The following is an 18,002-nucleotide window of genomic DNA, read 5'->3' on the forward strand; positions in this document are numbered from 1 at the left end:
AGTTCAATTCCTCCAGTCCCGCAAGGGATGGTGGGCTCCTCCCCCTGCAACTATGATTGAACACAGCACCTTGAGTTGAGCTGCCTCCAGATGGCTCAGTTGGTTGGAGCGCGGGCTCTCAACCACAAGGTTGCCAGTTCGATTCCTTGACTCCCGCAAGGGATGGTGGGCAGTGCCCCCTGCAACTAAGATTGAACACGGCACCTTGAGCTGAGCTGCCTCCCGGATGGCTCAGTTGGTTGGAGTGCGTCCTCTCAATCACAAAGTTGCCAGTTGGACTCCCGCAAGGGATGGTGGGCTGCACCCCTGCAACTAGCAATGGCAACCTGACCTGGAACTGAGCTGCACGCTCCACAACTAAGACTGAAAAGACAACAACTTGAAGCTGAATGGCACCCTCCACAACTAAGAGTGAAAGGACAACAACTTGACTTGGAAAAAAGTCCTGGAAGTACACACTGTTCCCCAATAAAGAATTCTTCCCCTTCCCCAATAAAAAAAAAACACACGAAACAAAAAAAAAACACATTCAAACCAACACAACTTAAAAAAAAAAAAAGAATAAACTCAAAATGGGTTAAAGAGTTAAATGTAGGACCCAAAAACCATAACAGTCTTAGAAGAAAACATAGGGAGTAAAGTCTCTGACATTGCTGTTGGTAATGTTTTTTTCTGATATATCTCCTCAGGCAAGGGAAACAAAAGAAAAAGATAAACAAATGGGACTACATCAAACTAAAAGTTTTTGCACAGCAAAGGAAGTCATCAACAAAATGAAAAAACAACCTACATAATGGGAGAAGATATTTGTCAATGATACATCTGATAAGGGGTTAATGTCCAAAGTTTATGAAGAACTCATACAACTCAACACCAACACCCCTCCCCCAAACAATCCAGTTAAAACTGGCCAGAGGACCTGAATAGCCTTTTCCCCAAAGAGGACATACAGATAGCCAATAGACATATGAAAAATGCTCAACATCACTAATCATCAGAGAAATGCCAACTAAAACCACAATGAGACACCGCCTCACACCTATCAGAATGACTACTATCAACAAATCAAAAAACAACAAGAGTTTAATAAATCAACAAACAACAAGTGTTGACAAGAATGTGGAGAAAAGGAAACCCACATGCACTATTGGTGGGATTGCAAATTGATGCAGCTACTATGCAAAAGAGTATGGAGTTTCTCAAAAAAATTAAAAATAGAACTACCTTATGACCCAGAAATTCCACTTCTGAGTATTTATCCAAAGAAATCCAAAAAGCTAATTCAGAAAGATATACACACCCCTATTTTCACTCCAGCATTACTTACAATAGCCAAGATACAGCAGCAACGTAATAGCCTATCAAGAGATTTCGATAAAGAAGATGAGGTACATATATATAATTTAATATTACTCGGCCATAGAAAGAATGAAATCTTACCATTTACAGCAACATGGATGGACCCAGAGATACCTGGTAGGAGCTACAAAACCAGTGTTGTTGCCTGCCTGTGCTGGACCTAGAGGCACGTGAGACAGGCCATGGTGCTAACTGGGGTTGACTGCCTTCAGTACCAGACCTGGGGCAGCTCAACAAAAGGCTCAGTGAGCCCCAAGACCTGCCACTAACTGACGGCTGCCTGTAAGGCTCGGCCACTGAAAGAGCCTCATGCAGTACTTGAGCTGGGTTAGGCAAGGTGTCTCAGGGATTCTCCAAAGTGGGGTGAGTGGTGTTCACCAGGTTAATGTAGATTTAGATTTGGTTCCAGTGCTGATCCTGGGGCACTCAGCAATAGGCTTAGGGCACACTGAGGCCAGCTGCTGCCCACCTGGGTCCCAAGGACCTGCGAGAATTGTCCAAGAAAGACTGCAGCATGGGCAAAGCCAGCTGCCCACTAGCCACTGAAAGAGCCTAAGATGGCATGCAACTTGGGTGGGGAAGGGTCTCAAGGACTCCCCAGGGTGAAGTGAGTGGAGTGCACTACACCAGTGCAGATTCAGGTTTTGCTGTGTTGGGGGAGGGCTCAACACATGAAATATGGTGCTTGCCCCCTGGCGCCATGGGATGAGGGTTCGACAAAGGATCAATGGCAGCTGTCCTTCTAGCCCTCACCCTGAAGCCATAGAAATTAGTCTTTTCCTGTTTGTCTCTGGCACCTCCCAAGCTGTCATCCCTCTGCTGTAGCCCAGGTTGACTACCTGGAAGTGAGAGAGTCTGTGCATGGGATCTTCATGAGATTGGCCGGAGATTCCAGGCGCCCTCCATCTCACCTCAATGGACTGAATCCCTGCTGATTTTCACAGCCAGATGTTGTGGGGGTTCCTCTTTCTGGTACTGGAATCTTGGGTTGGGGAACCAGTGTGGGGCTGGAGCCCCTCACTCTTCAGGGGGGACCTCTGCAGTTGAGATAGCCCTCGCTATTCTCAACCACCACACACAGGCCAGCCCCTTTCAGGTCTCTGCCCTTCCTATCATGTGGCTTCTTCTTTATATCCTTAGTTACAGGATATAACTATAACTGTTCAGCTAGTCTTCAACTGGTTCTCCAAGTTGATTCTTTTATAACTTAGTTGTAATTTTAATGTTGTCACAGGAGGAGGCAAGCACATTGTAACTTACTGCGCCATCTTGACCAGACTAATTACTTTCTTAAAAAAATTTTTTTTAACCAGTTTTGTTGAGATATAGTTGACATACAGCACTTTTCGGGTTCGGAATTGTACAGCATAATGACTTGACTCACATATATTGTGACATTAATTGTATTCTAAATATCATTGCAAAACAGAAACAAATTTTAAATATTAAAATATCATTTAAAATTGCATCAAACTTCAACTATTGAGTAATAAATCTAACAAAAGACATTTGAGAGCCCTGTGGCAAAACTAGTCAGTGCATTAAAAAAAGTTTAAAAAAATAAATGAAGTGATTATAACAGTGCGACACTGGTGTAAGAATAAAAAGGTAATAATTGAAATAGGATAGTCCTGAAACAGACCTAGAAACTTGAATTCTGAAATACATGTTGAAGGTACAATCGTAAGTCAGTGGGGAACATTTTTAACAAATAGATACTTGGCAATGGGTTAGCTAATTGTGAAAAAGAGTTTACTTTTCAGAGTTTACTGGATACAAAACTTCAGAATAAATTCTAGGTACAACTAAGATTTAAATGGAAAAAAATTAAGCCATAAATATCTAAAAAAAAAGTGATTATTGACTCTTTATTTGGGGATGAACTTTTAAAAATTAAAACAAAAAAATAGTGATATCAAAGATTAAAGATTTTATCATATAAACATTTTACACTTTGTATTTTAAAAATAAAAACACAATAATCCAACAACAAACTAGAAATAACATTTGCAACAAATATTATTGGCAAAAGGTAAGTATTCTATATCAATGTTAAACCAAATAAATGAATAATATGAACATAAGACTCAAGCAGATAAACAGTCAAATATCTGATAATTTATAAAATAAAAAATGGCTTATCTGTAAAAATATGTTCTTCATAAATAAGCTATTTAAGAGAAATCAGAACTATTAGATATTATTATTTATCTACCAAATGTGACAAAGTTTTTAAGAGAATGTGGTGAAACTATCTTTTTTAATTATAAGATAAAGATTTGCTCAAGCTATTTTGTCAAGAGCTTTAAAATACTGTGTATTTAATCCAGGAGTTTAAGGAGTTCTAGGAGTATATTTCAAGGAAATAATAATAATAACATATAATATGCATATTTATGTGTTATATATGAATTATATATGTGAATATACATATGGAATTATGTGATAAAGATTTTATAACCGTTACTATACAAATGTTCCAATAAGCAATTGCAAACTCACTTGAAACAAATGAAAACATAAAACATCTCAGAAATAGATGATATGAAGCAGAACCAAAAAGAAACACAGAGAGAGAGACACAGACACAGAAACACACCCACATGGATGTTTGCTGCAGTCTTGGAAAAAAAATCTGGATACAACATAAAAGTCCAAAGTTGTAATAATAGTTTAATAAATAATAGCATATTCACATAAGGAATATTTTGTAGTCAATATGAAATGGTGTTCAAAAAGTATTCTTTTTCTCTAGAGCCTGAGGATATGGAAGGAATGGGTCTAGAGTTTCTGTCTGGCATGATGAACAGATTCTGGGAATAGATAGTGGCAATGGTTATACAACATTGTGAATGTACTTAATGCCACTGACTTGTACAATTAAAATGGTAAATTTTATGTTTTATAAATTTCACCACAGTAAAAAAGAATAACTTTGCAATGTAAGAAAGTACTTAGAATTTTTAAAATGCTATGTTAAAAATGAGGATGTTTGTATTGGGAATCCGTTGCTAGTTTTTCTTTCTGTTAGAATGTACTGGTGATATGGACCAGAGTCATCAGAGGAGCTTTAAAAAATCTAAAGATGCCCAGATGCCCAAGGTCCATCAGCCTCCTATTTACTGAATCATCATTGTCATGGGAAGGCTTGTTTTTTATTGTTGTTTTAACATTATTTTTTAAAAACAAAATCTACACAATGGATTTTAATGCATGCCCCTAGTAAGAACTACTCTTTTAGATTATAGGTAGTCTTTAAGAAAAGGATTGAGAAGAAACCATAATTACAATATAATCCCAAATGTGTTAAAGGAAAAAGAAAATAGGCACACCGACCAAATATACACAGAGATTCACTGAAAAGTTATCAGCAGATGATGGACATTTCACTATTTATTTGTGTGTGTGTGTGTGTGTGTGTGTGTGTGTGTGTGTGTTACTTCAAGTTTTCCCCATGACTGTTAGATATATAATCAGCAAAAAACTTCATGAAACTTAGTAAGTAAATTGGTCAATGAATTTCTTTTGAAGAAGAAGCGTTTCCCATTTTAAAACTAGAGATTAGCCCAAATCCAAACTTCTACTACACCGAGTGTCCTTGTCATTGCAGCAAAATGTGTTCTGTGTCCTGAGTTAGTAAAAAAGTAAAAGAGAAAAAGTATCTACCTTTGTTGGGGTTATAAGATGACACATGACCCATTTCCTCCCTTCTCCTGTTCCTTCTCTGCCCTTGCCCATTACGATCACTGACTCTATGGGCTAGTTTGTTTTCAGTCTTATCCTGTTTAGGATCATGGATACAGCTATTTAGGTCCTCTGGACTGCCTCTGTAGGGCAGAGTCTTTGTTTTGATTTAACCTCTCCTTACCTTAATTAAGGGCTGGAAATAAGTCAGGCTGAACCTCAAAAACATCAGGGATGAGGACTAAGATGTTTTGGCCAAACACTTTGGTTTGTGTGACACACAATCTTTCCTCTTGCTCACCATAAAATACCATGCCCACCTCCACAGATTTCCATCATATCAAATCCTTTTTCTTGGTCTACATCACTTCTTTCAGATGAGTGTTAACCATTTTTCAACCTTTGAATACAAAGCCCAACCTGGTTTTCCACTATAATGTACATCTTTGTAACATTTATGTTTTCATTTAAAGTGGTAAACTTCAAGCTTAAATTCTCCCCTTCCTATTAGATGACAGAATCCCTGAAGTCACAAAGTCGGGGTTAAGCCTAGTACAGTGTCTGGTTTTATCATAGGGATTAGTAAATGCTAGTTCTCTTGTACTGGTTTCTGAAATCATACACCGTACACACTTTTACAGAGCTGCTATATCATGCAGATTGCAAAGATGTCCTTCAGAAAGAAAGATTTTTGGAAAGGAAGAGGACTTTGTAAGTTATTCAGCCTGTTAGAGTTTATAAGGGTAGAACTTCAAGGGCAACAGAACAGGTTGGTCATGCTCCAAACACCTCCCAAATTTAGGAGCTGGAGAGTCAGTCATTAGGAAAGTTTCCAAGATCCAAACCAAATGATATTTTTGTGCTGGATATGTTCCATTTGCCCCTCCAGATCACTCTCCCTGCTTTTCTCCAAGCTCTATGCTCCCTGATCTGCATGGCCTCCATCAGTGGGCTCCCCTCGCCCTCTGCCTTTCTGTTGAATGCAGTCAATTGGGGGCCTTGCCAAGAGATCTGAGGGTTGAGGTCATGACGCTTATTTTCCTTCTTCCTTCCTTTATAGTTTGGTTGTTTTTCTGCTCAAGACCACAGCTCCCATCAGGCAGCCCTATGTACAGCTAGAGGTTCCTCTTCAGTTTGTGACATTCTGGTTCTGTCCCCTTGACCCTTCAAGCTTGGGCTGATATGGCCCCTCTATAGCAAAGCACGAGGTTCTGCATCATCCCTTGTTGGTTTCCCTTAACCCTACCTACACTTTTAGAAATTATGCCGCACTTTTACTAAATTCTCCTCAACTGTCCCATGTTGTGGAGAAAGCCATGTGTGTCCTGCTAAGACCCCGAGCTACACTTCCTTTGATGTAATACAATTTTTTTCTATTTTTGCCATTATGTCTTCACTGAAGAGCTAAGCACACTGTCTGCTAGCCGAATGGCAGTGGTGGCTTCAAGATGAAGCCTCGTTATGGGATCTTGGGGACGAGGAATGCTTTGCAGTAAAACAAAAGCATGGGAAACCAGATGGGCTCATTAAAATCAATCAACATGCATGAAAAGGCATGATGCCCAACCCTCAGTGATGTTTCTGATCTTGGTAAGTGTCTCTTTAAAACTACTGGCCACTGATAGTTCCTATTCAAAGCTTGTACCAACTTCCAATCAACTCAACATTCAACCTGAGAGTATGGTAGGAGTTTTAATTTAGGAAACTGACACAGAGTGTACGGTGTTGCCTATTTGTGGAGCTCCTTGTTACTCAAGTCTACAAACTCACCACATTTAACCTTCAGGACTCCCCGTGCAGCAGGGATTATTGCCACTATACAGAAGACGAAAGCAAGCTCAGATAGGTCAGGCAACTTGCCCAGTATATACAATCGGCAGCAGAACCAGCATTCAGACACAGCCCTGAGGCTCTGAAGGTTTGTTATTAGAGAAATAGCTTTGGGGATGAAAATCTTTTTTTTTTTTTAAATTAAAGTTTGTTGGGGCGACAATTGTTAGGAAAGTTACATAGATTTCAGGTGTATAATTCTGTATTACATCATCTATAAATCCCATTGTGTGTTTACCACCCAGAGTCAGTTCTCCTTCCATCACCATATATTTGATCCCCCTTACCCTCATCTCCCACCCCCCTCCTCTCTTACCCTCTGGTAACCACTAAACTATTGTCTGTGTCTATGAGTTTTTGTTTCTCATTTGTTTGTCTTGTTCTTTTGTTGTTTTTGGTTTATATACCACATATCAGTGAAATCATATGGTTCTCTGCTTTTTCTGTCTGACTTATTTCGCTTAGCATTATATTCTCAAGATCCATCCATGTTGTCACAAATGGTCCTATTTCATCTTTTCTTACCCCCAAATAGTATTCCATTGTGTATATATACCACAACTTCTTTATCCATTCATCTATCAAAGGACATTTTGGTTGTTTCCATGTCTTGGCCATTGTAAATACAGCTGCAATGAACATTGGAGCACACGTGTCTTTATGTATAAATGTTTTCAGATTTTTTTGGTAGGTACCCAGGAGAGGGATTGCTGGGTCATACAGCAATTCCATTCATAATTTTTTGAGGAACCTCCACACTGCCTTCCATAACGGCTGCACCAGTCTGCATTCCCACCACCAACAGTGTATGAGGGTTCCTTTCTCTCCACAGCCTCTCCAACACTTGTTACTATTTGTCTTGTTGATGATAGCCATTTTGACTGGGGTGAGGTGATATCTCATAGTGGCTTTTATTTGCATTTCTCTGATGATTAGTGATGTTGAGCATTTTTTCATATGTCCATTTGCCATTTGTATGTCCTCTTTGGAGAAATGTCTCTTCAGGTCCTCTGCCCATTTTTCAATTGGGTTGTTTGTTTTTTTGTTGTTGAGTTGCATGAGCTCCTTTTATATTTTGGATATTAGCCCCTTATTGGAGGCACTGTTTGCAAAAATCTTCTCCCATTCAGTTGGTTGCCTCTTTATTTTGTCGATGGTTTCTTTTGCTGTGCAGAAGTTTTTAAGTTTCATAAAGTCCCATTCATTTAATTAAGCTTTTACTTCCCTTGCCTTTGGAGTCAAATTCATAAAATGCTCTTTGAACCCAAGGTACATAATTTTAGTACCTATGTTTTCTTCTATGCAGTTTATTGTTTCAGGTCTTATGCTTATGTCTTTGATCCATTTTGAATTAATTTTGGTACATGGTGACAGATAGCAGTCCAGTTTCATTCTTTTGCACGTGGCTTTCCAACTCTCCCAGCACCATTTATTGAAGAGGCTGTCTTTTCTCCATTGTATGTTTTTGGCTTCTTTGTCAAAAATTATCTGTCCATATTTACGTGGTTTTATTTCTGAGTTCTCAATTCTATTCCATTGGTCTACGTGTCTGTTTTTCTGCCAATACCATGCTGTTTTGATTATTGTTGCCCTGTAGTACAAGCTAAAGTCAGGGAGCGTGATACCTCCAGTATTGCTCTTTTTTCTTAAGATTGCTTTGGCTCTTCGGGGTCTTTTGTAGTTCCAAACAAATCTGATGATTTTTTGTTCTATTTCTTTGAAAAATGCCATTGGGATTTTGCTGGGGATTGCATTAAATCTGTATATTGCTTTGGGTAATATGGCCATTTTAACTATGTTGATTCTTCCAATCCATGAGCAAAGAATATTTTTCCATTTCTTTTCTTCAATTTCTTTTAAAAATGTCTTATACTTTTCAGCATATAGGTCTTTCCTGATTGCTCTGGCAAGGACTTCCAACACTATGTTGAAAAGCAGAGGTGATAGGGGACAGCCCTGTCATGTTCCTGAACGTAGAGCAAAGGGCTTCAGTTTTTCACCGTTAATTATGAGATTTGCTGAGGGTTTGTCATATATGGCCTTTATTATGCTAAGGAATTTTCCTTCTATACCTATTTTATTAAGTGTTTTAATTATAAATGGATGTTGTATATTGTCAAATGCTTTTTCTGTGTCAATTGATATAATCATATGATTTTTGTCCTTTATTTTGTTTATGTGATGTATCACATTGATGGATTTGCGGATGTTGAACCATCCTTGTGGCCCTGGGATGAACCCCACTTGGTCATGATGAATAATCTTTTTAATACATTGTTGCATTTGATTTGCTAGAATTCTGTTTAGGATTTTTGCATCTGTATTCATCAGAGATATTGGTTGGTAGTTTTCTTTTTGTGTGTTGTCCTTACCAGGTTTTGGTATCAGGATAATGTTGGCCTCATAAAATGAGTTAGGGAGTACTGTCTCTTCTTCAATTTTTTTGGAAGAGTTTGAGCAGGATTGGTATTAGATCCTCTTTGAAGGTTTTGTAGAATTCACTAGTGAAGCCATCTGGTCCCAGACTTTTGCTTTTGGGAAGGTTTCGGATGACTGATTCAATTTCGTTACTGGTGATCTGTCTGTTTAGATTTTCCAGTTCTTCATGGTTCAGCCTAGGAAGGCTATATGTTTCTGAGAACTTGTCCATTTCTTCTAGGTTGTTGAATTTGGTGGCATATAGTCCTTCATAGTATTCTTGGATGACCTTTGTATTTCTGTGGCATCTGTGATAACTTCCCTTTTTTCATTTCCGATTTTGTTTATTAGTGTCTTCTCTGTTTTTATCTTAGTCAGCCTAGCCAAGGGTTTGTCAATTTTGTTAATCTTTTCAAAGAACCAACTGTTTGTCAAATTAATGTTTTCTATTGTGTTTTTGCTCTCTATTTCATTTAGTTCTGCTCTGATTGTTATTATTTCCTTTCTTCTGCTGACCTTGGGTTTCATTTGTTCTTCTTTTTCTAGTTCTTTAAGGTGTAATGTGAGGCTATTTATTTGGGATTTTTCTTGTTTCTTGACGTAGGCCTGTAATGATATAAATTTCCCTCTTAAAACTGCTTTCCCTGCATCCCAAAAATTTTGGTAGGATGTATTTTCATTGTCATTTGTTTCTATGTATCTTTTGATCTCTCCTCTAATTTCTTCTTTGACCTGGTCGTTCTTTAAAAGTATGCTGTTTAATCTCCATGTATTTGTGTTTTTTCCTGTTTTCTTTTTGCAGTTGATATCCAACTTCAAAGCCTTGTGATCAGAGAATATGCTTGGTATGATTTCAATCTTTTTAATTTGCTGAGGTTAGTTTTATGTCCCAATGTATGGTCTATCCTTGAGAATGCTCCATGTACACTAGAAAAAAAATGTATAGTCTGATGTTTTAGGATGAAGTGCTCTATAAATGTCAATTATGTCCATTTCATCTAATGTGTCATTTAGGGATGCTATTTCGTTATTTATTTTCTGTTTGGATGATCTAGCCATAGCTGTCAATGATGTATTTAGATCCCCTAGTATAATTGTGTTTTGGTCAATTTCTCCCTTTAGTCCTGTTAGTAGTTGCTTGGTATATTTCGGTGCTCCCTGATTGGGGGCATAAATATTGATGACTGTTATGTCTTCTTGTTGTATAGTCCCCTTTACCATTATGAAATGTCCATCTTTGTCTCTTGTTCTTTTTCACCCTGACGTCTGTTTCATTCGATATCAGTATGGCTACAGCTGATTTTGCTACACCTGATTTTCTCTGGATACCATTTGCTTGGAGTGGCAATTTCCACCCTTTCACTTTGAATCTATGCTTGTCCTTGTAGCTGAGATGTGTCTCTTGGAGACAGCATATGGTTGGGTTTAGTTTTTTGATCCAATCTGCTACTCTGTGCCTTTTTTTGTGAGTTCAGTCCATTTACATTTAGGGTGATTATTGATATGTGAGGATTTCCTGTCATTCTATCTTTAGTTTTCTGGTAAGATTGTGTCTCCATGGTTTCTTTGCCTTCTTGTTGTTGTGTATTATTTCAGTGTGGTGGTATTCTATGATGTCTCCCTCTGTTTCTTCTTTTATTACAGTATATATTTCAGTTCTGGATTTTTTTTTGAGTGGTTACCCTTAAGTTTATGTAAAAGAAAGTTTGATATTTAGAGTAAATATTTTCTTCAGGCATGCTTACTTTCTCCATTCCCATGTTCCGGTTCAGGCCTTTACTCTCCCCCTTTTATGTTTTGGTTGCCACAAATTGTCCCTGCTGATGGTGGTTGAATAGCCTCCTTTAGTATTTCTTTTTTTCTTTTAAATTTTATTAAATTTATTGGGGTGACAATTGTTAGTAAAATTACATAGATTTCAGGTGTACAATTCTGTATTACATCATCTATAAATCCCATTGTGTGTTCATCACCCAGAGTTAGTTCTCCTTCCATCACCATATATTCGATCCCCCTTACCCTCATCTCCCACCCCACACCCTCCACCCCCCTTACCCTCTGGCAACCACCAAACCATTGTCTGTGTCTATGAGTTTCTGTTTCTCATTTGTTTGTCTTATTCTTTTGTTGTTTTTGGTTTATATACCACATATCAGTGAAATCACATGGTTCTCTGCTTTTTCTGTGTGACTTATTTTGTTCAGCATTACACTCTCAATATCCATCCATGTTGTCACAAATGTTCCTATATCATCTTTTCTTACTGCCGAATAGTATACCACAACTTCTTCATCTTGTAGTGCAGGTCGTGTATTAGAAAATTCCCTCAGCTTCTGTATGTCTGGAAAGTGTCAGATCAAAAGAACAGAATATTTGCAATTCTTAGAACTGTGGTCCACAGACACAGATTGCAGCCCAACTGGTTCCAGCAAAGGGGAGGGAGTTGTGGAAGCAGGACCGCCTGTGGTGCTGGTCACCACCATTGCTCTGGGCCACCTCTCACAACTCATATTTAAAGGATATTTTTGCTGGGTATATTATTTGTGGCTCATAATTTCTCTCTTTCAATAGTTTGAATATTTGGTTCCACTCCCACCTGGCTTGTAGAGTTTCTGCTGAGAAATCTGATGATAATCTAATGGGCTTTCCTTTGTAGGTTACTGTCATCTTTTCCCTGGCTGCCTTGAGGATTCTTTCTTTGTCGTTGATTTTAGACAACTTCAATACAATGTGCCTTGGAGATGTCCTGTTGGGGTTGAGGTAATTAGGTGTTCTATTTGCTTCTTGGATTCGAGGATCCAGTTCTGTCCACAAATTTGGGAAGTTCTCATTGACTATTTGTTTGAATATACTCTCTGTTTTCTTCTCTCTTTCTTCTCCTTCTGGTACACCCATTATTCTTATATTGCTCTTTCTGATGGAGTCAGAAAGTTCTTGTAGAGTTCTTTCATTTCTTTTAAGTCTCAAATCTCTTTCTTCTTCCATCCATGTCATTTTCAGATTTCCATCTTCGATGTTGCTGATTCTTTCCTCCATCTGGTCAACTCTACTACCTAAGCTGGCTATTTCATTCTTAATTTCTTTTATTGAGTTCTTAATCTCCAGAAATTCTATTTGGTTCTTTTTAAAAATTTCAATCTCTTTGGTAAAATGCTCATGTTGTTCTTTGATTGTGTTCCTGAGTTCACTAAACTGCCTTTCTGTGTTTTCTTGCATCTCATTGAGTTTTATCATAACTGCAATCTTGAATTCTCTGTCATTTAAGTCACATATTTCCATATATTTAAGTTCATTTTCTGGAGACTTTTCACTTTCTTTCTGATCTGTCTTGTTGCCTTGGTTACTCATGGCAATTACTGATGCATTATTTCTCTTCCTAGACATCTACAGGAGTGGGTTTTGCAACAGGTTGATAGGAATAGGTCTTTCTTTTGTTTTCTGGTACTTGTTGGTAGAATGTTTTATTTTCTCTCTGACTGCAGCCTTTTTTTTCTCTCTCACATGGTAGTGCTATGTTTTCTCTGCACTAATCCAGCTTCTCACACAATGGAGGGATTCCCTGGGAGACAGGCTTCTCCTCTGTTAGTAGTTCACCTGCCTGGGTCACAGGTGCAGTGTCCATGTGGGGATGCAGAGAGCTTTTGAAGTTCCAAAGCTCTTCCTGCACCAGATTCAGAGCCTGTCTTTTTTGGCAGTTCTGTTACTCCTGCAGGGATCCTCCCAGATAGGTGGGGCCAGGGGTGGGGTGAGTTGTGAGAGGTGGCCCAGAGCAATGGTGGCGACCACCACCACAGGCGGTCCTGCTTCCACAGCTCCCTCCCCTTTGCCAGAACTAGTTCGGCTGCGAATCTGTGTCTGCAGTCCACAGTTCTCAGAACAGCAAATATTCTATTCTTTTGATCTGACACTGCTACTGTTCTGCTTCTAGCACCGGGCAGGTGGGGACAGGGTGAGCTCTGGGAGGGGAGGGAGGGGTTGGCTAGTCTCAGTGCCTAAGGCTCCGTTCTCTGCTCGGCAGTGAGGGCTTAAACCACCGTTTTCAGCCTTCTTCCCTCAGTCTTTTCTCCGAGGTCTCTGCTATGAGCGTTGGGTTCAGCCGTGTTACATGCTGCCCCCTCAGCCCTATGGGCCATAAGCGGAGCCCTAGCAGTCCGAGTTCTTCCCTCTCCCGCAGCTGCGGTAGTTCCGGGAAGCAGCGAGCTCGGAGCACTGAGTTAGGTCTGCGTCCTGTGCCCACCTGGCTCCGTCGCCGCCCTTCTCCCTTCCCTCCTCCCCCACTCGCGTGATTCCACCACCTTTAGGTGATCTCAGTAGTGGGCCTCTTAGTTTTGCCTGTCTGCTGGGCAGGGAATCCTTTGTGGAGTTATAGCTGTTTAATTTGTTGTAAATTCCAGGGGAGATTTCCAGAGGCTCACCTCACGCCACCATTTTCATGACGTTTCCAGAGATGAAAACCTTATAGTTAAGTCTTGGGTGACGTTGAGCGCCTTACCTAGCTTTTTGTTAGCCTCACTTTCCTCATCCATCAAGAGGATAAAACAGTTTCTATATTACAGGTTAATTGTGACCATCAAGGAAATAACATGGAGGAAAGAATTATTTTACACAATTATTTCACATAAGGGCTGTAAAAATATGATTTACTCATTTGGTTGTCTTTTTCCTAATTCTCGTTGACCTTGGAGGTAGTGAATCTGATTCTGGTTTCAATTTTGATTTCCATGAGAAATCCAAGGAAAGACTAGTGAGATGTGACTTCTCAATAGTAATGGTAATAGTAATAATGATACCAGTTAAACAATAATAATTACGTTTACAGTAACAACTCACATTCATTGACCACTTAGCACCCACCAGGCCCTTTACTTGGGTATCTTGTTTAATCCTCATACCCATTCTGTGAGTAGACATCAGCGTCATTTTCTTGGCTGAGAAAACCAAAGTGCGGAGAGTTTAAATACTTGCCCAATATCACACTGCTATTTAGAGGCCCAGTTCAGAACTGAATTTACCTCTGCCTCTAGATTTGCACCCTCTAATACAGTAGTCACTAACCGCATGTCACATAGCACTTGAAATGTGACTGGACCACATTGAGATGTGGGTGTGAAATACTCACTGGATTTTGAAGACTTAATATGAAAAAAAAAGAATGAAAACATCTCATTAATAATGGCATATTGATGACACATTTTAGGTATATTGGTTTTAAAATATGTTATTAAAATGAATTTCAACTATTTCTTTTTACTCTTGAATATATCTTCACTAAAAAAATAAAAATTGCATATTTGGCACTTTCTCTATCCCTGGGCAGCACTGGAGCAGAGCACGAGCTTTGAGGTCCCTGACGAGGCTTTGCTGGGTGAGTTTCTAAAACTGCATCACCCATTGTAGTAACAAAGGAAAACAGACCTTTGCCTTTGATAACATTTACAAGGAGCAGGGCTGAAGGAAGGAACCAAAGCCATATTTGTGTGGCTTCAAGAAAGCCACAGCTCTGCAGGTTTATCTTCATCAAGAGAGGAGTCTGCTTTGTGGGGCTCCAGCATGTGCTTCTCTAAATATTCTGATGGTTGACTCCAGCCTGAAAGCAAACATTTCAAAGCCTTTGGCAGAAGCAGTTAGAGAGAGGCTTCCAAGCCATCAGGCAAGCAGATGATGTTTACTTCTTGTGACATAATAGTCAAGTCACATTTTATTTCATAGCAGTTACTTTCATGTCCCAACAAAGAAAAATCCCTTCCGATCATCCAAACACCCCTGTACAACCTAAATGTCATTAAATAAATCGGTGGCTTTACCTCTTTTCAAGAAAACAGTGATTCTTTTTTCCAGGCTAGACAGGTCATTTAACCTCCTGAGATGCTTCTTTGCATTAGCAGAAGGTGTGTGTGTGTGTGTGTGTGTGTGTGTGTGTGTGTGTGTGTGTGTGTTTCTTGAAACAGATTGATTATGGTCAGGTTCAAAGTTATGCCACCAAGTTCACAGGGTGATTTGGAGAGCCCGACACCCTCCTGCAGATGCTTGGCAGGGGCCCAAGGCTGGTAGAGACAGTGCTGCCATGCACACAGGGCAAAACACTCCCCCACGTCCTTCCTCATCCGTGAGCTCATGGTGCCACCCTACTCCCAGTCTCAATGAGGGAGATGAGGAAACTGAGACCGGCAAGGTTCCCGCCTAGTACTGAGGAGAAAGGATAAGATGTGAAATCGGTGGGCTTGCACTTCGACTTTTGCTCTGCTTTTCTTGCTGTGAGACCCTGGGCAAGTTACTGAAGTTTGCTGGCTTGCTTTGACTTCCTCGTAAAATGTGGCTAATACAGGCTCAAAAGGCCGTATGCTGTATGATTTCATTTATAGGACATTTTAGAAGAGGCAAAACTATAGGGATAGAGAAATAGTGTTCCCAGGGGTTAGGGCTGGGTAGGGGGAGGGTTTGATGACAAAGGTTTAGCGTAAAGGGAAGTTTTGGGGTGACAGAACTGTTCTGTATCTTCACTGTGGTGGTTACACAACTCGGTGCATCTGGGAAAACTGATAGAACTAACTATAGACAAAAAGGTGAATTTTATGAATGCAAATTTTAAAACATTTGTATGGTTAAAAACAAACTGGGGTAATAGCTTCTTTCACAGGGTTGCTGTGGCATTAGAGTTTATACAGTAAATAGAAGAGTAACAATTGAAACCTACTTTTTTATGTTCCTAACTTGATATTTCTAGGTTTGCAGCTGCTGAATGGAAGTACAATAAATGGAACCAACCAAATTTAATTTCAGCTCTTCAACCTGGTGAAAAGGAAGTAGGACCAAATTGAAGGCTCTAACTGGAATGCAGATGTGGTGCCAGTTGAAAACAGGCAGGAGATGGGTCTCGAGGAATTAATCCATACACTCGTATGCTTCTGTACAGCGAGTTTACCAGCGAAAACCTTCTGTGTCCTCCCTGCTTGCCCATTTTATCATCCACTGGAGCCCCCCTTCCCTGGCCTACCAACCCTAAACTTTCTCACCAAGTTTCACACAGATCTAGTTGTTTCTTGGTTATTTGTTTCAGGCACACTGCCAGCTGGCTTGATCTGCCTACTGCTACAGAAAACAAATCTCTCCTCCATTTCTCATGTGTTACCGGCCTAACAAATAAACCACTGTCTAAGTTTTACACTGATTCCTGCAAATGACCCGGCCCTTTCCATGCAGAATGCTTTTTGTAGGCTGAGATTTTTTAAAAGATGAAATATAACTGACCGGCAGCAGTGTGGTCCTTGGAGCTGGCAAAAGGTATTTTTAGCTGGTAGGTTTTCATTAATTACGCTGGCAGCTGTTGGCCACTGCTCTTGTTTTCTTCTGTCTTGGTAAGGGAAGCATGTGGCCTTGAAATAGAATGAAATCTGTGTGAAGAGTCCCAGCTCTGGTTCTCTAGCATGGTAGTCACATCTTCATTTCTAGGATGCTCTGAATTTAGATGCATTTGTGTTGGGATGCCACAAGGAGAGAAGTGGTTTGCCATTCCTGTCCACAGCTTGAGTTCTCTTCTGCCTTTGCCTGGGAGGTCGCCTCAAGCTTTGCAGCTTCTTCCCTGATCCCACTTCCTTTTAAGGAGGTGGTTGTCCATACACAAAATGCACAGTTTGAAGGCTCAAGCATTCCTCCTATGAATAGCCGTGGGGATTTCAACTTGCCCTTATAACCTCGTGGAGGTTTCTAATTAAAAATGCCCTGGATGAAGTGATCTCCCCGTGAACAGAGCCATTCAAGCGAAGGCTGAACAGCCACTTGCTGAGGATACTTGAGAGAAGTTTTATGCATCCTAGAGGGTTTGGTGCTTTCAGAGTTTCCCCAATTTCAAGAGTCTGCTTAACTTGAAAAGTATGATGCTGATTCCTGGAGAGTATAGAATCAACCCTTCCTGGAAATCAGTTAACACAACACAAGCTAGATAATTCTGTCTGTCCCTTTAGCTCTACTTTTTACCCTTCTAGATTCTTCTGTGTTCCAGGAGGCTGTCAGATATGAGTTAACATCCGCAGGCTTCTGTTCCCCCTGGCTTTCAGGTGAGTCAAGCCATAGGGTCCCCAGGAAGGTAATTCGAGGGAGTGAGCAGAGTGAGGAGAGTGAGGCTAAAGCTCTGTCCCCCAGCTCTCCCACTATGGATTTGACGTAGGCGGCTGTCTGTCTGTCTGTGCCACTTTCTCCTCATGTCCTTCCAGGCCTAGTGGTAATTCTCTGTTACTACCCCGAGTTACTGCCCTATCCCCTGCCATTTCTCTACACTTGCCCGCACCTTTGCAAACTGTCCCTCTGTTTAACTCTCCTCAAGTGATTCCATTCTTTCCTGGCAAGATCCTGACTGACACAAATATTAAACACTGTGCAATGGAGAAGATGCCATAGTTCTTGCCCTCGAGTGCTTTCCAGGATAGTTATGGAGATAAGATGATGCTCTTAGGGGAAAGACAGACAATTTTTGTTGTGGTGGCTGTTGACTACGTGAGCTCTTGTAACCCTAGGAGATGAGAAGTGTGCCTAGATACACAAACTAACAAGACCAAATTCAGCTAAAAATAAAGCAAACCAACTTTTACATGAATTCAATCAAACACATGTCTTATTTTTTGGCCTTCTGACAACCCAAATTGACTGAATGTTCTTTCTGGACTGGCTGTTTTGGCGTGGTGTTCAGACATGGCCTCTGACAGCATCTGTATAAT

The sequence above is a fragment of the Rhinolophus sinicus genome, linkage group LG10, assembly GCF_036562045.2.
Source record: "Rhinolophus sinicus isolate RSC01 linkage group LG10, ASM3656204v1, whole genome shotgun sequence".
NCBI classification, from domain to species: Eukaryota; Metazoa; Chordata; class Mammalia; order Chiroptera; family Rhinolophidae; genus Rhinolophus; species Rhinolophus sinicus.